This window comes from Balaenoptera physalus (assembly GCF_965194825.1).
Source record: "Balaenoptera physalus genome assembly, chromosome: 15".
Lineage (NCBI taxonomy): Eukaryota > Metazoa > Chordata > Mammalia > Artiodactyla > Balaenopteridae > Balaenoptera > Balaenoptera physalus.
In genome coordinates this window covers 45849216-45872522 of record NC_138894.1, presented here as the reverse complement: position 1 = coordinate 45872522, position 23307 = coordinate 45849216, and the positions used below count along the sequence as shown (strand labels likewise).

Below are 23307 nucleotides of genomic sequence, written 5' to 3'. Positions count from 1 at the left end.
ACAAGAGAAGCCACGGCAATGAGAAGCCCACGCACTGCAACGAAGAGTAGCCGCGGCTCGCCACAACTAGAGAAAACCTGCGTAGCAACGAAGACCCAACGCAGCCAAAAATAAGTATAATTAATTAATTAATTAAAAAAATAAAAAAATAAAAAGCTCAAATTAAAAAAAAAAAAAGAAAATTAGCTATAGAACGTCATACAGCTTCTCTAATGTAATTCTTTTGCTTTGCTTTTACATTTTTGTATTGTTTGAAGTCTTTTGCAACTATAAACCCTTTCATAATTTAAAGAAAAAAATAATGGGATATTTTGAATTTTAAATAATCTTTGACTATGCATGAATTATTTCCCACCTGTTTATCCAGTTGAAATAATATAATATCTATTCTTTCTTCTTTCAGGATTGATGATCTATCTTCCTTAAAAACATATTTATTAATTTCCTACGGTTTGCATTGAGTGAAAATGGACAAGATAAATGCTGTAAATTAGGAGAATTTGGGACAGTGTGGATGTAGATTCTCAGACATATGAAAGTTATTAAAAACAGCAGGCTGTTTGGACAATAGAATTAAATAAAGCTCGTCAAAAAAGGAAAAGTGAAATGAGCAAGTAAACTTTTTTTGTAAACTATATATATATATATAAACTATTTTAGTAAACAAAGTCTATGTATCAGCAATTTTCATTTATTTTTTAATTTCTACACATATTCCTCACACACCCCTGCCACTATACCTTTCCAACAAGAATATGCAGCAAGGCATTTACAAAGCTGAAAAGTAACTCCAACCCATCACTAACATACTCAGGGTTTTGTTAAGGACCTCAGGTGTGGGTTTGGACATTAGTTAAAATACGAGATAAAAAAGATACTCAAAAAAAAAAAAAAAAGATACTCAGTACTTTTATTCAGTTGTGGGATAGAATTTTCAATAAATAAGGGAATATTTAGGAACATCATATTTATGTGTTTTTAAAATTTTTAAATTTTAATTAATTAATTAATTATGGCTGTACCACGCAGCTTGTGGGAGCTTAGTTCCCCGACCAGGGATTGAACCCCTGCCCTTGGCAGTGAAAGCGTGGGAGTCCTAACCACTGGACTGCCAGGAAATTCCCAAATTTATGTTTTTTTTAAAGTCTCTAAATATAGTCTCTGATTGCTAAAACATTCAATAACTCAGTAAAATACATGATCAAAGACCCACTGAAAAAGAATGACTTGACTTCCATCACATCAGAGAGACAGAAATCTCCAGGTGCTGAATCCATTAGGTTCTGATCCCAGCTAGTCCCTATGAATAAAGCCTCACGGTGACAGATTCATCTCTTTCAGTTTTACATATATCAGAAATCTTACGGGTTGATTTCACTCTTGATTTCTTAATGATAGTTTTTTTAAGGAAACTTTTGTGAGAAAAAATAAGTTGTTCATCAGGTTTACGCTTACTCTGAATTTTTTAACATTGAGTGGAGGCAGGCAGAGGTAGCAGAAAGAGCACTGGAGTGGAATCAGAGAAAGGGTGACCTAACTGTGTCATTGGTCATTGTATCTTTTAAACTGTCATGTTCCCCCCGACTTTGAGCCCTAAATTCTTCATCTATGAATTAATGCTGTCCTGCATAGTGTCGCTTAGAGGGAAAACTGAGCCTGTGTATGTAAAAGTAATTTTAGAAAGTTGTGCTCTACATTTGTTTTGTATTATGTTTAAGGCCTCTTGTCAATATTATTGTCAAAGTATGTGACTGAGAAAGTTGCTTTGTGACCATCCTCTCGTGCCATTCCCTACCCAGATTCTGCTCCCTCTATCCTGAGCTGCTCCCTGCTCCCTGAACATTCTAGGCTTTCTCACTCCTTACATTTTGGCACAGTAAATAACTTCTTTATCTTAAAACACTCACTAGACTTCTAGAACATCATTCATCCCTGGTTTTCCTCTTATTTTAGTTTCCTTTTCTGGATCTTTCTCTTTTTCCACACCTCTAAATATTAGTATTTCCCAGCTCACTTCTAAGACTTCTAACTCTACACTCATTTCCTTGGTGATCCCATCAAAGTCCCATGCTGATGAATGCTAGGCTCTCCTCCTGCATATTTCTCTAATTTAATCTCCTGCTGTATATCTCTCCCACTCACTCAGTCAGTTCTGGCCCCACTGCCTACCTCAGGGCCTTTGCACTTGCTGTTGTCCTCCTTCCACAGTTCCTCCCTTACTTCACTCAAGTCTCTGCTCAAATGTTATCTCCTTAGAGAGTCCTTCTCTTCACCATCTTATTTAAAATGGCCCATACCAGGCTTCCCTGGTGGCGCAGTGGTTAAGAATCCACCTGCCAATGCAGGGGACATGGGTTCAAGCCCTGGTCCAGGAAGATCCCACATGCCATGGAGCAACTAAGCCCATGTGCCACAACTACTGAGCCTGCGCTCTAGAGCCCGTGAGCCACAAGTACTGAGCCCGCGTGCCACAACTACTGAAGCCTGCGCACCTAGAGCCTGTGCTCCGCAACAAGAGAAGCCACCGCAATGAGAAGCCCGCGCACCACAACGAAGAGTAGCCCCCACTCACCGCAACTAGAGAAAGCCCGCATGCAGCAACGAAGACCCAACACAGTCAAAAATTAATTAATTAATTTTCATACCACCCTAAACCCTCTCTCATCCTTCATCCTTTTTGTCATTTATACATTTATTTGTGTACTTGTCTATTATCAGTCCCCCCAGGAGGGCACAGAATTGACTCTCTGTTCACTGCTCCATCTCCAGAGCCCACTGACCGGCACACAGTAAGCCCTGTAATTGTTGGAATGAATGAATAAATGAATGAATGCTGCTTCCTCTGACTGGAATGCCATTCATCTGCCTAACTTCTACTCATCTGTAAAGAGCACCCTAAATATTACCTCCCTTGAGCAGCCTTTCCTTATTGACCAAGCTGGTTTACCTTCTTCACCTCTGTGTGTTTATAATACTTTCCTAGTTTAGGTTAAATCCATTAGAGCATCTCAGTTCTTTGTTTACTTGTCTGCTCCCCCACCTCTCTGCTGCTTCTTTTGTTGTTCTAATTCAAGGGCAAAACAAATATCTTGCTGGGAATGAAATTGTGCAACTTTTCTATAGATTTGATCATTTTTACCTATTTATTCATTTAATTTATTTTAAAAGTGATTTTTTAAATTAATTAATTAATTAATTAATTAATTAATTATTTTTGGCTGCATTGGGTCTTCATTTCTACACAGGCTTTCTCTAGTTGCGGCGAGCGGGGATTACTCTTCATTGCAGTGCGGGGGCTTCTCATTGCGGTGGCTTCTCTTGTTGCGCAGCACGGGCTCTAGATGTGCAGGCTTCAGTAGTTGCGGCACACGGGCTCAGTAGTTGTGGCTCACGGGCTTAGTTGCTCCGCGGCATGTGGGATCTTCCCGGACTAGGGAGCAAACCCATGTCCCCTGCATTGGCAGGCGGATTCTTAACCACTGCGTCACCAGGAAAGTCCCTTGATCATTTTTAAAATAAAAAAATTAGAAGATAAAATACATATATCTTTGTATTTAATATTGTTAATTAAAAATTTTTATAGGTATTGATAGAATATTGTTCAAAAATGCTGTCATATGGGTTGCAAATATTTTTAGCAGGATTTTGATCATGGCTTTTGGACTTTTTCATTATTGCTATTGTTCATCCTTTTCTGTAGTCACATATATCTGTCTTTTTCTTTTCCGGCTTCTGACTTTCCTGAGTTGTTTAGGCCTTTCTGGCCATAAGTTTATATAAATTTTTGTTCACATTTTTTTTTCTAATTATATGTTGTAACTTTTCATGTTTAATTTTTTAATCTATGTGAAAAATATTTTAGCATTTGGAATATAGGAGGTAGAGGACTAGTCTTATTCTCTAACAAATGTTAAATAAGGAGATAGTTCAGACAGAAAACTTACTTTCGCCCTAATAGTACAGAAAACTAGCTCTATCTGCTTCTTTCCCACAGCTGAGGAGGAAGTTTTCCATACCTGGGGAGGATTTCCCAAGTGGTAACTCTTTTGGTGGGTCTTGATGCATTATCAAATCCAGAATCCATTTCTGACGCCAGTTAGAATGAACTCTAAGTGTAATACATGTTCACTGTGGAAAATATGGAAACGGGCTCTTGAGATGATATCATGACTTTGACAGTAAATAGGTGACCCAGCATCCTATCAAGAACAAAACCAGAATTGTGTTCATTTTCTTCTTTTTAATTTATTTAATTTATTTTTGGCTGCGTTGGGTCTTTGTTGCTGTGCGCGGGCTTTCTCTAGTTGCGGCGAGTGGGGGCTACTCTTTGTTGCGGTGCGTGGGCTTCTCACTGCTGTGGCTTCTCTTGTTGCGGAGCACAGGCTCTAGGTGCGTGGGCTTCAGTAGTTGTGGCACGTGGGCTCAGTAGTTGTGGCGCATGGGCTCTAGAGCACAGGCTCAGTAGTTGTGGCACGGGCTTATTTGCTCCACGGCATGTGGGATCTTCCAGACCAGGTCTCGAACCTGTGTCCCAGGCATTGGCAGGCAGATTCTTAACCACTGCGCCACCAGGGAAGCCCCAGAATTGTGTTCATTTGATATAAACTTCTTCAGCCTCAAAACTTGAATAGCAGTGATATTTAAACCATGTTCTGAGGAGTCCGGGGAGACAACGAAAGCGCCCCAGGGGCTGCTGCGGGGCTGCTGGCAGAGGGTAGGTGGGCTCTAGATCATCCACTCTGGATCCAACCAAGTGGGTCTGTATAAAATTTCATTAAAAAAAAAAAAGTTTGAAAACCGCAATCTACAAGTAAGACCAATGTTCAAATGCAGGATTACAAAATTGCAGTGTATTTAATTTTGTTTCAATATGATACTGTTTCTTACACTTTAAGTAATAATGATGATTTGGACCCCACTCTTGTACCAAAGTCTTTCCCCTACCCTGCCCTATCTTCAGTTTCTCCTCAGACCTGGGTCCTTGACCTCCTCTCCTCTCTCACTCCCTCCCTTTGGGCCCAGTTCTTTATGCCTTCATTCCTTCCTTTTCCAGTCTGTAGCTCTTGGTCCTTCACTTTGACCCCCAGTTCTCTTGCCTTCTTGTGGTTCCACCTGCAAAGGGACCCTCAGGGCAGCCAGGCGAGGCAGGATTTCCCATTATCCACAGCAGCCTTTTCAAACCTCCACAAATCTTTGACCCTCCCACCTCACCCTCCAAGAATGACCTCACCTCCTACTTAGCGAAAACAGAAAGCTTTAAAGGGAACTCCCCCGACTTCCTGCCTCCAAAATAACACCCCTCCTTTCCACCTATTAAGGCTATTTTTTCCACCTATGTTGTGGATCACACACCCCACCCCCATTCTCTTGGGCTTTGCACTATTAATCATCCTCTCCCTCTGAATCTTGCATCGCTCCGGCTCACTAGTCTTTCACTTGGTCAGTTATAACTCAACAATTCGATTGAGTCACCATGAAAGCTCTTGTCTGTCTATTTGTGGGCACTTCTGTGATGCTCCTATGCCCATGGACCCAAGGGTTCTTTTAGTTATGCTGGCTCCTTTGTCAAGAAGCTTAAGTTTACCAAAGAAGCAGTGACAAATAGCTAGAAGAAATCTCTATGCATATAGTTCTTTTTGAGCTTTTTTTTTTTTTAAAAAATCATCATGGAATTGATGGTTTGGGTCATATTTGTGGAATGGAATAAAGAGAAGGTTCTTTTGAGAGTTTTTTAACTGATGTTTTTGGTTACACAGAGAAAGGTGGGGAGGGAAAAGGTGGAAAGACTTAACCTAGTTACTGAAAATAATACTGGGATAATTGTCAAGTATTATACCAGGATAACAATGAAGAGGATGATCCAACTTCTGGATCTATTGATGAGTCAGATGCATCTCTCTTGAAGCTAGTAAGACAGTTTGGCAGGAATTAACAATTTTCAGAGACCCAAGGATCCAAATAACCTACCAAACGACTGGTCTCAGAAACTGAACTTGCTGTTATCTACATCTCATAGACCAAGAAGAGATGACACATAATCCAGAATAAGGGAATAGATGTCCTTAATGTTTCTGAGAAGGCATTAGAACTAGAAGTCATAAAAACAAACTTAGCACAGGGTGCCCAGTAATTTTTTTCTCTCTATTCCCAACTCCTTTGTCTAAAGTTTAAAAAATAAGTGAAAATATTTGAGGCTAGTTTGGCTTTTAAGTTTCCCTAGGTTTCATTCCCTGGATTGTAAGTATCAGCAAATCATTCCCATTTATTTGTTCAGCCCCCTCCATTACAGTGCACTTATGATTTGTCTTTGTAACTATTCCTTGACACCCTTGTATTAAGTAATGTCAAAAAGCAAGATACGTTGTTGATATTGAAATAGTTTCCTGCCAAGGGCCCTTGCTAAATTAAAATTTAATCTTACGCTCTTAGCTTCTATAGAAAGGTGATTATAGGGAATGTCCTTTCAAAGAAATATTTCCTGTATCTTTTGTAAAGTCAAATCCAAGACATCCATTTATTCATTCATTTAACAAATATTTATTGAATCCTGATTACATGGCAGGCTGGGGATACAAACATGAATGAAACCCAGTGCCTGCCTTGAAGGAGAACACAACCTGGTGAGGTACAGACACATAAATAAATCATAATATAGTGTTGGAGTGTCTGTAATTAGAGGCATGAATAAAGTGCTGTAGGAGCAGAAGGAGAGGGAGTAATTCAGCCTCCAGGTAAAGGAGGCCAACAGAAGAAGTTGGATATTGAAGGTTGAGAAGGGCTACCCTGACCAAGAGGGGAAAGAGAAAGGCTTTCTAGAGCCAAGAGCTGAATAAAGTTGGACAAGTATGAATTTGCTTCCTAAATTCAGAGAACAATCATTAGGATAGAAAAAGGACACTAGGAAGTATCCAGAGATGAGGCCAGAAAAGTAGGTTAGGCTCCGATTTTAAAGAGACTTGCGGTATTATAATGGATAACATTTAGGCCCTGGAGTCAGATTGCCCTGTGTAACTAACTTACCATTTGCTAGCTATGAAATCTTGGATGACGCAACATCCTAAGCCTCAGCCTCATTTCCCCATCTGTAAAAGAAGAATGCATTCATTTAACAGTATTTATTGATCACCCGCTATGGGCCAAGCACATAATAATAATACCTGCCTAATAGGGTTGTTTTGAGGACAAGTTAATAAATGTAAAGCATTTTGAATGGTGCTTGACCCATAGTAAGTGCTGACTAAATGTTAGTTATTAGTATTAATGATTGTAATGTTGCAATGCCTTCTTCAATGACAAAGGGTATGCTTTTTATCCTGAAAACAACAGGGAGCTGTTTAAGATTTCTAGGGGAGGAACAAGATAGGATTTCATTTTAGAAAAATTATTGGCTGAAGAGGATAGAGGGGAAGATTGGAGAGAGAGATAAGAGATGGGAAGAAAAAGAGAAGGTGATTCCAGTAGTCTGAGATTGAGCACATAACATATATTAGTGGTGATGAGGTTGGATCTGAAGGCAGAGGTCTGAGAAATGTCTAGATGAGAGAACTTGATCACTGATGTTATAGGTGAGGTAGGGATGAGGAATTTTAAATGACCTTCACATTTTTGGTGTGGGTGATAGGATTAATGACATCCTTAACTGAGACGGTAACACAAGAAACTGACATGATGTTGGCAGAGGTTGAATGACCAAGTGTCCAGCTTGGGACAACAGGAAAGGGATATAGATTGGTAAGTGAGGATAATAACTTTAATATTGTACGTGTTGCCTTTGATGGTGAAGATAGGAAGAAGTAAAAAAAAAAAAAACAAGGGCTTCCCTGGTGGCGCTGTGGTTGAGAGTCTGCCTGCCAATGCAGGGGACACGGGTTCGAGCCCTGGTCTGGGAAGATCCCACATGCCGCAGAGCAGCTGGGCCCGTGAGCCACAGTTGCCGAGCCTGCGCGTCTGGAGCCTGTGGTCCGCAACAAGTGAGGCCGCGGTGGTGAGAGGCCCGAGCGCTGCGATGAAGAGTGGCCCCCGCTTGCCACAACTAGAGGAAGCCCTCACACAGAAACGAGGACCCAACACAGCCATAAAAAAAAATTAAAAAAAAAACAAAAAAACAAAAAAACAAGCAAAAGCCAAATGGATCTGGATTTCAACAGAAAGGTGCTATAGAGTCAGAGATTTGGGAGTCATTCAACCTAAGAGTTGAATTGTGGAGTGAATGAGATCTTGCCAAGACAACCTTGAGGAAAACTGACATTTCAGCAGTGGGCTGAGAAACAGAAATCAATCATTGTCAATATTTGAAACTCCTCATGGTGCCCAACCTCAGTTTCGTCCTTCTCCTTATCTCAATATAATCATTACCCTGATTTTTGTACTTATCACTCTTATTTTCCTTCAGTTTTATGACACATATATATGTTCTTAAATACTTCATGTTTTCATTGTGTTTTCCATGTTTCACATTCCCCAACATTGCTTATGAGAGTCATCCATACTAACATATGTGACTACAGTACTTAATTTTCACTGTTATATAATATTCCATCACATCAAGATAAAACTACCTATCCATTCTAGTATAAATGAGCATTTGGTTTGTTTCCATTTTTTGCTCTTATGAGCAATGATACCGTGAGCCTCTCAGTGCATGTCCGCTGGTATATAGTGCAAGAACTTCTCTAGGATTTCCAGCTATGATTTGAATCACTAGATGGTTGGATATTCATATTCTTCAGCTTTTTCAAGTAATGCCCAATTGTTTCCAAAGTAATTGCACCAATTTAAATTCCATGAGCAGTGTATAACAAACATAGCCTCACTAGCATGTGCTATTATATATATATTTTTTCTTTTTACCAACCTGAAGGTTATAAAGTGGTGTTTCATTGTGGTTTGAATTTTCAGTTCTCTGATTACTAATGAGGTTGTGCATCTTTTCAAATATTTATTTACCTTTCAAGATTTCCCTTCTATGAAACTCTCCTTTGTATCTTTTGTCTTGCTCGGTTATGTATCTTTTGGTTAGGTATCTTTAAGTACTAGATATGAGGCTAAGGGTTTTCACGTAGGTTATCTCATTAATCCTCACAACTTACTACCTTGAATCTTTTCTGGGATCAAGGGATTTATATATGTTAATAAGTCTTTGCCTCTGTATAAAGTGTCTATCTATAGATTGAAAGAAAAAGGCACACACTTGTAAGTTTCCTAACCTATTAGCAAAATGTTAGGCATCCAGACCTAATACATTTATTTTAGGAATGACTTTAATTCTGGCTTTATTTCACAAGTGTTATCAGAAAGCAGCATTAGTTTTATCAGTTAAAGCTTTAGTTATTTTTCATCAAAAATAGCTTGCATTTGAAATAGAGGATTATGAAAGACAGTGAGAGACTAGTGGTTTAGCCCCCTGCTTCTCTAAATTTATTTTTTTAATATTTATTTATTTATTTGGCTGTGTTGGGTCTTCATTGCTGCACGTGGGCTTTCTCTAGTTGCGGAGAGCAGGGGCTACTCTACGTTGTGTTGTGGGGGCTTCTCATCGTGGTGGCTTCTCTTGTTGTGGAGCACGGACTTTAGGTGGGTGGGCTCAGTAGTTGTGGCTTGCGGACTTTAGAGCACAGGCTCAGTCGTTGTGGTGCATGGGCTTAGTTGCTCCACGGCATGTGGGAATCTTCCTGGACCAGGGATCAAACCCGTGTCCCTGCATTGGCAGGCAGATTCTTAACCAGTGCGCCACCAGGGAAGTCCCTAGTCCCTTGCTTCTTCAAGTGTGAAACACAGACCAGCAGCAACAGCATCACCTCGGAGCTTGTTAGAAATGCATGAGCCTCTCTCCAGACCTACTGAATCAGAATCTGCATTTTAAAAGGTCCCCAGATGACTCTTTAGGCACTTTATAAAGTAAGAGAGAGGCTGGTTAGCTAAATGGTGGTAGACACTATGTGTGAGATCTAGTTAGCACTGAGTTTGAAAGAACATCTTTGTTTTTCCAGCACCTATAGAGCAAAACTATGCCTGGCATTTTTAGGTATGAGTACTTGAATCTCTGAGGGGCCCACCTAGGTGAAATCGAGCTGAAAAGAAGCCAGTTGTCTTGATCCATCAGGTAGGATTCTGGTCTCACAGCCCCAGAAAAGTAAAACAGAATAAACAATTTGGCCTGAAATATATCTAATTGAGGTCCAATTTACTTTTCATTTTTTTCCAGAATGATCCATACAATTGATCCAACTCTCCATTTCATTTTGAGTGTATGATTCAGTCTGACAGTCTTACATTAACTAGATGGGTTCAGCTAATAGATTTTCAAGCCAATAGGATGATAGAAATCATTTGTACCAACAGTCTCATTTTACAGATGAGGCAAATGAAGCATTAAGCAATTAAGTGAGAGATCACAGAGAGGTTAGTGAAGACCTGAGTCCCAGTCTCGGGCTTTTCCCATTAAACCAGAGGCCCAGATTAGGAATTTCCCAACTCTCTAGATATATTTCCTGGCCTGAATGGGGTAAAATTCAGTAACTTTTTTTTTTTTCTTACAATCAGGAGAATAAAATAATATTTTGGAAAAATAGCCTGATAATACAAAAATGACACAGAAAGCAACTTTCTTAATGAAAGGATTCTATAATGCCCATCTCTTTTTAATCCCTATTACAATTGTAAGCAGCAAAATAACTTAAGTGGCACCATCTTCCGTGTCCCTTTCTAACTCCAGTGCTGTGTTTGGACCTAAAGAAGCATCTGACACTCAGACCTTTCCACTCTTCTCATCATATTCTATCTTAGAATTCAAAGTAATGACTTAATATTTTAACCCTGGTGACTTTCTAATCCCTAAATTACGTTAAATAGGCTGACTCCACACTGACTGCAGTGGCCCCACCTCCAGAAGGGCAGAGGTGGAGGGACCCTATTGTTCTGGATTTCCTTTCTTTGTCCACTCCCAGCCTCTGGCCAGTCACCTTAAGCCATCCCTGTCCAGCTCTCAGAGATCTAAAAAAGGCCTGGGGTTTTCCCTGCTGCTGGACTGGTTTATGACAAATACTGTCGCTTCCCTATTTTAAAACTTCCCTTTCCCCATAATGAGTATTTCTGTGGTCACTGGGGACTTTTACAACTAATAATAAACACAGAGATTCAAGTAGCTCAAAGGGATTTACATATACTTTTAAAAATCATAAAAGAAGGATACAAATAAACTGCCAGCAGAGGTGATCTCCTGGGAAGGTGGTGGGACTGGGTGGAGGGAGGTCAAGAGCACCTCTACTATGTCTGAACTGTTAGAATATTTTGCAAAGAAAATATATTCTTTTATGACTTAAATAATTAAAGTCAGTAATCATGGAAAAACCAGAAGAACTACTTGCTCATATTAAAATTTTAATCAATCCTGAGGAAAAAGAAAAAAGCTGGAGGCATAACCCTTCCAGACTTCAAACAATACTGCAAAGCTTCAGTAATCAAAACAGCGTGGTATTGGCACAAAAACAGACATATGGATCAATGGAACAGAATAAAGAGCTCAGAAATAAAGTTGCGGTGGGGGGGTGGTGGTGTTGTGATGAATTGGGAGACTGGGATTGACATATATACACTAATATGTATAAAAGGATAACTAATAAGAACGTGCTGTATAAAAAAATAAATAAAATAAAATTAAAAAAAAAAAGTAAACTCACACACTTACGGTCAATTAATCTTTGACAAAGAATATACAATGGGAAAGAGACAGTCTCTTCAGCAAGTGGTGTTGGAAAAGTTGGACAGCCGTATGTAAATCAATGAAGTTAGAACACACCCTCACACCATACACAAAAATAAACTCAAAATGGCTTAAAGACTTAAATATAAGACATAACACCATAAAACTAGAAGAGAACATAGGCAAAACATTCTCTGACATAAATCGTTCCAATGTTTTCTTAGGTCAGTCTCCTAAAGCAATAGAAATGAAAGCAAAAATAAACAAATGGGACCTAATCAAACTTATAAGCTTTTGCACAGCAAAGGAAACCATAAACAAAACAAAAAGACACCCTATGGAATGGGAGAAATTATTTGCAAATGATGCGACCAACAAGGGCTTAATTTCCAAAATATACAAACAGCTCATACAACTCAACAACAAAGAAACAATAACCCAATCGAAAAATGGGCAGAAGACCTAAACAGACATTTTTCCAAAGAAGACATACAGATGGCCAACAGGCACATGAAAAGATGCTTGGAATTCCCTGGTGGCGCAGTGGTTAAGAATCTGCCTGCCAATGTGGGGGATACGGGTTTGAGCCCTGGTCTGGGAAGATCCCACATGCCATGGAGCAACTAAGCCCGTGAGCCACAACTACTGAGCCTGCTCTCTACAGCCCGTGAGCCACAACTGCTGAGCCTGCATGCCACAACTACTGAAGACCATGTGCCTAGAGCCTGTGCTCCACAACAAAGAGAAGCAACTGCAATGAGAAGTGCGTGCACTGCAAGGAAGCATAGCCCCCACTAGCTGCAACTAGAGAAAGCCCACAGGCAGCAACGAAGACTGAATGCAGCCAAAAATAAATAAATAAATAAATTTTAAAAAAAGAAAAAAGATGCTCAACATCACTAGTTATTTGAGAAATGCAAATCAAAACTACAATGAGGTACCGCCTCACACTGGTCAGAATGCCCATCATTAAAAAGTCTACAAATGACAAATGCTGGAGAGGGTGTGGAGAAAAGGGAACCCTTCTACACTGTTGGTGGGAATGTAAGTTGGTTCAGCCACTATGGAAAACAGTATGGAGGCTCCTCAAAAAACTAAGAATAGGACTTCCCTGGTGGCGCAGTGGTTAAAAATCCGCCTGCCAATGCAGGGGACACGAGTTCAAGCCCTGGTCCGGGAAGATCCCACATGCCATGGACCAACTAAGCCTGTGCGCCACAACTACTGAGCCTGAACTCTAGAGCCCGCAAGCCACAACTACTGAGCCCACATGCCACAACTACTGAAGCCTGTGCTCCTAGAGCCGTGCTCCGCAACAAGAGAAGACACCGCAATGAGAAGCCCGTGCATCGCAGCGAAGAGTAGCCCCCGCTCGCCGCAACTAGAGAAAGCCTGCGTGCAGCAACGAAGACCCAACACAGCCAAAAACATAAATAAATAAAAATAGATAAATTAAACAAACAAACAAACAAAAAACTAAGAATAGAACTACCATATGATTCAGCAATCCCACTCCTGGGCATATATCCAGACAAAACTATAATTCAAAAAGGTACATGCACCCCTATGTTCATAGCAGCACTATTCACAATAGCCAAGACATGGAAACAACCTAAATGTCCATAAACAGATGAATGGATGAGGATGTGGTACACATATACAACGGAATACTAACCAGCCATAAAAAAGACTGAAATAATGCCATTTGCAGCAACATGGATGCAACTAGAGATTATCATACTAAGTGAAATAAGTCAGAAAGAGAAAGACAAATACCATATGATATCACTTATATGTGGAATCTAAAATATGACACAAACGAACCTATCTACAAAACAGAAACAGACTCACAGACATAGAGAACAGACCTATGGTTGCCGGTGGGGTGGGGGGAGGGTGGACTGGGAGTTTGGGGTTAGTAGATGCAAACTATTACATATAGAATGGATAAACAACAAGGTCCTACTGTATAGCACAAGGAACTATATCCAATATCCTGGGATAAACCATAATGGAAAAGAACATAAAAAAGAATGTATATATGTGTATAACTGAATCACTTTGCTGAACAGCAGAAATTAATACAACATTGTAAATCAACTATACTTCAGTTAAAAACAAAAAAAGAAGAGGAAGATGAACCAAGAACTATTTTAAATAGGAATAGATCCTGGTGGAAAAAGATAAAATAGTAGGCTATATTTATGCCACAGGATTGGTATTTGAGATGTTAATTTATTAATTGTAGCAATGTGTTCTGCTCACTGTATTATTTCTCAGCCTACACACAACCCCACCCCACCTTGCTCTACACAGGTCCTTTGTGTCTAGGTCTTTTGTAATTTCATTCCTGGGAATTTTTGCAAGAGAGAAAGACAAAAGCAGTTTAGAGCCAATGGCTCTTCAGGTTTTTTTGTAAAAGTGTAAACCCAATGAAGAAGATGGAAGAAAGAGAGGGGCACCTGCCTGCAAGAGTAATGAAATGGGGGTGCACAAGAGGGGAGATTCTCCCAGACAGAGAAGGGTCCTGGATTTCCAGGGATTTCATTACTAGTTTGGGGGCCCAGGGAGGGGTCAAGACCCCAGAGTGGATTTGGGTATCAGGATAACTAGACCCCGAGGTGTCCTGCTTGGGCAGAAATGCCCATACCCCATGGAGCAGAGTGCCATTGTATATCAGGAGACCAAGACTTTTGTGGCATTATAGACACCACATAAAGTGCCCTCAACAATGATTGTTAATTTCTCATCACCTTAATCTGATGGGAGCGAAAATTTAGGAATAAAAGTAACATTTCCTTATTTTACATATGTGTTAAGAGTCATACCTAATATATTAATTTCACACGAATATCTTTTTGGAAATTTGATTGTAGTAGGCAGAATAATGGTCTCCCAAATATGTCCATGTCCTAATCCCCAACATATGTTAATTTATATGGCAAAGAGACATTGCAGATGTGATTAAGAACATTGAGATGGGGAAATTATCCTGGATTATTTGGGTGAGTCCAGTGTAATCACAAGAGGTTTTCAAAGTGGAAGAGGGAGGTGGAAGAGGAGCTCAGTGACCTGACATTACTGGCTTAGAAGATGGAGGAAGGGAGCCATGAGCCAAGGGATGTGGGCACTTCTAGAAGCCAGGAAACTCAAAGAAACATTCTCCCTTAGGGTCTCCATAAAGAATAGAGCCTTGCTGACATCTTGATTTTAGTCCAGTGAGACCCATGTCAGACTTCTAATCTACAGAACTATAAGGTAGTAAATTTATGTTGCTGTTAGCCACTAATTTTGTGGTAATTTGTTATAGCAGCAATAGAAAACTAATACATGGTTATAGAGCCAATTCCCTTTTTTCCCCTTGCCTCTACTTACTAGGAACTATCTCATCTGTAACTTGGTTTTCATCAGAAGGAAAAGAGCCTATACAAATGGCTACTCTCATTGCAAAATAAGTTGATATTCTGGCTTATAAATCATCTTTGGGCTCTTTTGCTTAGCATGATTCAGTCTCCTAGAGTTTGAGCGTGGCATTATTTCTGGAAATTGTTAAGATGACTCTTGGGTTATGAGGATGTACATAACTGAATTTCTCTACCTGCCTGATGGTGCATCGACCGACCTTGTGAAAATCAGTTTGCTGGTTTGTTCCACCTTCCATGATGACACTGTCTACTTGGGAAGACCAAATGAGCACACATAAAGGATATTAAGAGTATAAGCCAGAAAAATGGTAAGGGCCAATGAAAAATGCAAAGAGTAAATGCTATTCAGAGAAATTTGGAGAAGAGATCCAAAACTCTCTTCTGATAGGGGAGAACTGAGGAATTTACATAGAATCTAGGGCTTGAATTAGGCATTTCTATAAGTAAAATACCAGAGGCAAATTCAGTTACAGCAGAAGAGTGAAAGATAAGACTGCAAGGGCAGATTGGAATCAGCTGCTGTAGCCGTCTTCTGGGCTGAGGAATTTGGATTAGGCAACCAAGAACCACTGAGAGCTTTAGGGAAGGATCGTGGTGAAGACATAGTCTTGAGAGAGATTTACACGGATCTGTAGAGTTATAGTTCTTGAGCTAGGCTAACACTTAAATACAGTCTGAATTCAAATATAAAATGCGAAGAGACAACAGGGATTATCTGGCAGAATGAAAATATATGCTTTTGGTCTTTACTGGTCAAACCAACAAGGTCATGGCTAGATGTTCCCTTCAATCTGTGTTGAATAGATATTGCTTCTATCACATTGGAGTATGGGCAGCACGAGAGCAAATAATATCCTCTAAAAACGAAAATCTTTTAGCTTGAGCCACTTTAATAGGAGCTCAAATTCTGAGACCTGCATATTTATTTATTCCAGTGCTTCAGGGGCTGAGGTCCCTCTGGATTCTCAGCTATCAGAAAATATTTATTTTGAAATTGAGCAAATTTATAGAAAAATCCCTTAGTAGTACTAGTTTCTAAGCTATTTACAACTCCAAATGTTCTGACACTCTTGATTGTGATCTGTATATAGATTTTAGCATAGTTATAATCAGATTACAAATGATCTAATGTTCTACCTTCTGAATTTAATTGGTTTCACACACACAATTCTATGTATTGACATAGCATATATACTTCTTCTTGTAAGTTGATATGTAGTATAGCAGGTGGCTGAGGTGTCACAGTTTGCTTAGTGATTCCTGTTGTAGGCTATTTTGTTCATTGGTTCACTCATTCATTCACGGTAAGATTTATCCAGGCCTTGTGATCCTTCTCAGCATGGACATAAAAGTTATAGCTCCTACTCTCAAGGAAAGTATAGTGTAGATGTGGAAAATAAAGTATATTACTGTTTTCCCTAAGGTACCAGATGGACTCCATTTTTCCAGGAATATCTACCATGCCCCACTCCTTTCCTGAAGGGGTTCTACACTCCCCACCTCACTGACATGGCAACAAGCCCAGAACAAGTTTCCTTTTTCTTGGGGCTATAAAGTCAGGGTTATGGGGGAGAAGTGCTGAGTCAGGCAAAGGCTGCATTTGACACATCCGGAGGGTAACCAAGGGCAACCTATGACCAGGGGTCTCCTAAGGTATTGACACTGAAACTGCGCAACTCAGATTGGGACTTGAATCCACGGGCCGGGACTCAAACCTGGCCAAAACCCAGATTGGGACTTGAACCCACGGTCTTTTAGTTGAGATCACACACCTGATCTCAGGACTTAATGAAACTCAGGTTCTTGATGTCTCGTTGCAAAAAGAATTCAGTGAGAGACAAAGTGGTAGGTAAGAAGTGGATTTATTTAGAGAGAAACTCCACAGACAGAGTGTGGGCCATCCCAGAAGGTGAGAGACCCTGAAATATGGTGTGGTTAGTTTTAATGGGCTGAGTAATTTCATAGGCTAATGAGTGGGAGGATTTTTCCAGCTATTTTGGGGGAAAGGGTGGGGATTTCCAAGAATTGGGCCACTGCCCACTTTTTGGCCTTTAATGGTTAGCCTCAGCACTGTCATGGCACCTGTGGGTGTGTTATTTAACATGATAATGTATTACAATGAGTGTGTAATGAGGCTCAAGGGGAAGTCGAATCTCCTGCCATCTTGGACCTAGTTGGTTCTAACCAGTTTTTATCATGTCCTATGGCTATGTCATTCTTTTAAAGGTTGTGCCCTGCCCCCTTCTCTCCTGTTTCAACACTCCCACAACTGGAGGGCAGCTGGAATTTGGTTAGAACAGTGGACAGGCTCTGAGTTCAGAAGTGGAGGTTGAAATAATCCCCCGGGCCAGCCTCTAGTCAGCTACAGAGGCCAGATCCTGACAGCTTCAAACCGGGCTGTCAAGGGCAACAGCAGATGTGGTTTGTTGTCACACAGTTTACCTCGGGAGGAGAGGTGGGTGTGGAAGGCGTGATAGGCATCTCCTGGCTTGGTGACTGGTTGTTGGAGAGGGATGAGGAAATAAGATTGTTTTGATATTTTCCTTAGGATAAAAGATAGCTGAGAATCTTCTCTAAGTAGGGTTGCCCCAAACACAGGCCACTCAGTTAATTTGAATTTCAGATAAATAATGAATACTTTTTTTTAGTATAAGTATGTTCCAAATATTGCAATCATATAGAGTTGCTCCATTTTAAAGAGACTAAATAGAGGAGGATGCAGCAAGCTCCTTTTCTCTGAAATTAGGGCAGCTGCTGAAAGTGAAAAGGGAGGTGGGAAGCAGGGGTTTTGAGGAGAGAGTTAGACTTGCCGCAACTGTTGAGGGCGCTAAACGAGGAGGTTACCAGGGCTGCCTGGATGCAGAGACCGGTAGTGAGGCAGCCAACAGTGGGGAGGACTCAGGCTTGGAACCACACTGCCCGGGTCTGTACCTCTTCCTAACTTTGGTTTTGGGCAACTTACTTATCCTCTCTGCTCTTGTTTCCTCCTCTCTAAAATGGGCTCCCTAATGGGACCTTCTTCATCGGGTGGTTGTGCAGATTAGGTGAGGTGACACAGGCAAAACGCTGACAACACTACCTATCACAGAATCAGTGCTGCTGTTATTAAATGGCAGTGGCACAAATCTTCATGACTGTATGCCTTTTTTCAAGCCATTTTCTCAAGGAAAGTAGATATCTCGATTGCTTTAGCTGTGTTCCTAGTTGGAAAATGAATTGAACTTTTAGAAATGTTGGGCAGCTGAATTTTAATTAACACGAAACTGAAATAATTTTTCTTATTACAAAAGTAATACATGTTTGTCGTAGAAATTTTTGAAAATGTAGATCAGCACAAAGAAAATTAAAACCAACTGTGAGGGCTTCCCTGGTGGCGCAGTGGTTGAGAACCTGCCTGCCAATGCAGGAGACACAGGTTCGAGCCCTGGTCTGGGAAGATCCCACATGCCGCGGAGCAGCTGGGCCCATGTGCCACAACTGCTGAGCCTGCACGTCTGGAGCTTGTGCTCCGCAACAAGAGAGGCCGTGACAGTGAGGGGCCTGCGCACCACGATGAAGAGTGGCCCCCGCTCGCCACAACTAGAGAAAGCCTTCGCACAGAAACGAAGACCCAACACAGCCAAAAATAAATAAATAAATAAATAAAATTTAAAAAAACCAAAACCACCTGTGATTTTATCTTGTGAAAGTAAACACTTAATACGTTAGTCATTTTCATATACATTCTATCCTTAGGTATAAAAATATTTATTCAATGCCGTCGTACAGTACTCATTGTTTTTTCACTGCACAACATATCCTGAACATTCTCTGGGTCACTCACTGGTCCTCTACAACATAGCTTAATGGCTGCATATTATATTGATGGACTGAATTAAAAAAAAATCAATCTCCTCTATCAAACAGGTTGTTCGGAGTTTTAAGACACAAATTAATCACACAATACTTAGTAATCCACATTTACTAAAACCCAATATGTATTTTTTTAATTTCAAAAGTACTATTTTGAAAAACAGGATAAAATAATTTTATTGCCCTAATACAACTATTAGTTTATCCTCTGTCAATATAACTCTGTGTGTGTGTGTGCTTAGGTTGGTTCTAGTTGCTGATGTACTTGAACTGTGTTACCTGGATACCTCTTGGAGAACCTGAGGTCATCATGGCCTGAGGTATTAATAGTTAACAGACCTGAGATTGATATGGATTGATGATAGCAAAATTAATTCAATCCACCTAGGTTTCTATCTGTTGACAGAACAGCAAGGTTATTCTACAGGCCAGAAAGCAAGGGCTTCTGCGAGAAGCAATTGATAGTAGTTGTGGTCTCTAAATCTGGAGTTGGGGACAGGCAACTCCATTGGTTTTCTTTCACCTTTGTTCTCAGACAATTGTCTCTTGATTGGCTACTGAAGTGTCACATTACCTCTGTCCCTCTTCTTTAAAATCTTGAGATCTCAGTAAAGAAACAGAAAGGTCTGCAGAGAGAAACCCATTTTGGTTAGGCAATACTGTTGTCTGGAAAGTCTAGTCTTAGATAAGGTGTTCAGCTTGCATTGCAGAGAGAATTAATCCATCAGATACACGCACTGACTAAATGTTCCACTGAATCAATTAAATTGGATTGTATTCTCCAGTGACCTCAGGCCACTATTCCTCTCTCACCTCTTTACCTTTGGCTTCTGTTAAAGGAGGGTGTCCTGTCAGCCTTTGCTCTGCCACAGGTGGGTGGGTTTGTAATCTGCTCATATCTTTTAGATACAAAAATCATCAACTCTGGGATGTGGGCCAACACTTTAACTGACATAAGCCACGTGGGGTTTTTTTTGTTTTTGAGAAGATGTTTCAGAACACAGACATCTCTCTAATCACAGGGAGTATATCATTAGAAAAAAACAATTCCCCAACCTGAGAAACAGCCTCAAAGAATTGCAGACAATTAAACTTACTTGAATCTGCTCAGGTCGTACTCTGGCAGACACTTTTCATGTACGTACTTTATTTATTTATTTATTAGTTTTATTTTTGGCTGCGTTGGGTCTTCGTTGCTGCGCGTGGGCTTTCTCTAGCTGCGGCGAGCGGGGGCTACTCTTTGTTGCGGTGCGTGGGCTTCTCATTGCGGTGGCTTCTCTTGTTGCAGAGCACAGGCTGTAGGCGCTCAGGCTTCAGTAGTTCTGGCGTGTGAGCTCAGTAGTTGTGGCTCGCGGGCTCTAGAGCACAGGCCCAGTAGTTGTGGCGCACGGGCTTAGTTGCTCCGTGGCATATGGGATCTTCCTGGACCAGGGCTCGAACCCGTGTCCCCTGCATTGGCAGGCGGATTCTTAACCACTGCGCCACCAGGGAAGCCTCCCATGTATGTTACTTTATTTAAACCTCAGAGAATAGATATTGTTATAATTGTCAGAAATTAATTCACTCAGTCACAGGTCACTGCCCAGCCCCTCACAGCCTCCTCTCTGGCCGAACCCCACTCTCTATTCACTTCCCTTCCTTGCTGTTCTTCATCAAGCCACTTACCACCTCAGAGCCTTTGCACTAACTGTCCCTCTACCTCTAGAAATCCACACGACTCACACCCTCACAGTCGTAGGGTCTTGACTCAATTCTCACCTTCTCAGTGTGGCCTTGCCAAGAAAGATGTTATTGACTCAATTTAAAATTGTACCCCCTGCCCCCCATACTCCCTATCCTGCTTTCCTGTTTTTATTTTTCTCCATAGCACTTATCAAGGGGAAGGGTAAGCTGGGACGAAGTGAGAGAGTGGCATGGATATATATACACTACCAAATGTAAAATAGATACCTAGTGGGAAGCAGCTGCATAGCACAGGGAGATCAGCTCGGTGCTTTGTGACCACCTAGAGGGGTGGGATGGGGACGGTGGGAGGGAAACGCAAGAGGGAGGGGATATGGGGATATATGTATACATATAGCTGATTCACTTTGTTATACAGCAGAAACTAACACAACATTGTAAAGCAATTATACTCCAATAAAGATGTTAAAAAGTAAAATAAAATAAAATGACATATATTTTACTTGTTCATTTTGTTTCTTGGTGGTCTTTCCCCACTAGAATGTGAAGTCCATGAGAGTAGGGAGGTTTTTGTTTGTTTTGCCCACTACTCAGTCCCCAGTATCCAGAACCGTGCCATGCACAGAGTAGGCTCAACAAATATTTGTTAAATGAATGAATGAAAGGCCACTCAGCCGGTACATGGTGAAGGTACAGATTCAAAAGTCAGATCTTCTGGCTTGAAACCTGGTTCTCTTTTCTCAACACCACGCTGCCTCCGGGGAAAAAAAAAGATTTTCTTTCAAAAGATATCACAGGCAAGTGTTAATGGAAGGGAATGTGAAAACCTGGTTAATAAACCTTCCACAGTATTTGAGAGGTCTGATCCTTACTAGAATATCATGAACCAATTGAAAAACTACATCTAGAGAGAGATTTGGAGAGCTCAGAGAAGACAGAATGATTGAACAGGTGCTAAATCGGTATTTGCTAGAAGGTTAAGAACTGAAGCCACTGAATTGGTAAAAGGGAAGTCCAAGAAGTCACAAATGACTTTAAGCATTTAGAAGGTTAAAATGAAATCTCTAACCAATTGTGGGTCATTTCTATCAAGGATGCAACAAGATGAAATAGGTCTTTGTTAAACCTAAGAAGGATGTTATTGACTCTAAAAATGTCTGAACTTATGAATGTAAAGCCTACAACACAGAGAAGTACAAGAATAAATAGTTAACACCAGCTATCTGTTCACTCATTCATTCACTCACCTAACAAGCATCCTTAGAGTACTTTTCTGTGTACCACCAAGGGTTCCAGAACTGCTGTCTTTGGGTATACAGCAGTGAATAAGTGAGACACAGAGTCTCATCACGAGCCTAGCAAATACTTCAGATGCTGTCTTGGGCACACCTAGTGCTAGATTTCTTGAGGTCTCCATCAGTTCTCAATTCTCTAAATATATTTTTTTTAAATAGAATTTTAAATTTAATTTTTTTTCCCCCTTTCTTTCTTTCTTTCTTTCAGGCAGCACCACACAGCTTGCAGGATCTCAGTTCTCCCACCAGGGATTGAACCCAGGCCACGGCAGTTAAAGCGCCAAATCCTAACCACGAGACCACAAGGGAACTCCCATATTTAATTTCTTGAGTTCACAAAACTTCAAAATTCAGAAAGTATAAAAGTCTCCATCCCCTGTCCCCAGCCACCAGTTCTCCATCTCAGAAGCAACAAGTGTTAGAAGTTTCTTGTGTTTCTTTACAGAGGTCTATCAGTATATAAGCAAATATGTGTATATTTTCTTCCCATTCCCTCCTATCCCCTAACCTCCCACCACCTGTGTTTTACACAATTGCTTACCTTTTTCACTTTACAGTATATCATGGCAATCTTTCCCCATCAGTATAAACATCTCCCTGTTCCTTTTTATTTCTTTAAAAATTTTTTTAAAAATATTTATTTATTTATTTTGGCTGTACCAGGTCTTAGTTTTGGCACACGGGATCTTCATCGCAGCATGCTGGCTCTTAGTTGTGGCATGTGAGCTTCTTAGTTGTGGTATTCAGACTCTTAGTTGTGGCATGCATGTGGGATCTAGTTCCCCAACCAGGGGTTGAACCCAGACCCCCATGTTGGGAGCACAGAGTCTTACCCACTGGACCACCAGGGAAGTCCCTCCCTGTTCTTTTTTAAAGGCTGCATGGTACTCAACTGTATAGTGGACCATAATTTATTTTACTGGTCTCCCTCTAATGGTCACTTGCATCTAATCTTTTGTTAATACAAACAATGTTGTAATAAATATTCTTGAGGATACATCATTTTCCACAAATGTGTATATCCACAGGATAAATTTCTAGTTACATTGTTGGGTTAAAGGGTATGCACATATGTCTTTTTTTTTTTTACTATGGTAAAAAAGCACATATAAAATTTACCATTTCAACTATTTTTCAGTGTTCACTTCAGTAGAGTTATGTATATTTACATTGTTGTGAATGTACATATATCATTTTGACAAATATTGCCAAATTGCCCTCCATGGTGATTGCACCCGTTTATTGATATACTTTCACCAGCATTGTATGAGAGAGGGCCCTTCACATAGTACTGAAAAGCAGAGTGCCTGTGATTAACTGGAGATGGTGTATCAGAGGAAAAAGGGCACAG

General features: G+C 40.5%; 1 long non-coding RNA gene across 1 annotated transcript; it reads right to left on the bottom strand.

The window, feature by feature from the left end:
- Positions 1 to 3182: 3182 nt before the first annotated feature.
- On the bottom strand, positions 3183 to 19118 carry LOC309643714. The gene is made up of 2 exons (XR_014254021.1): positions 12389 to 19118; positions 3183 to 12352 (listed from the first exon to the last, which is right to left on the bottom strand). It is a non-coding gene; the product is annotated as an uncharacterized lncRNA (long non-coding RNA).
- Positions 19119 to 23307: the final 4189 nt, after the last annotated feature.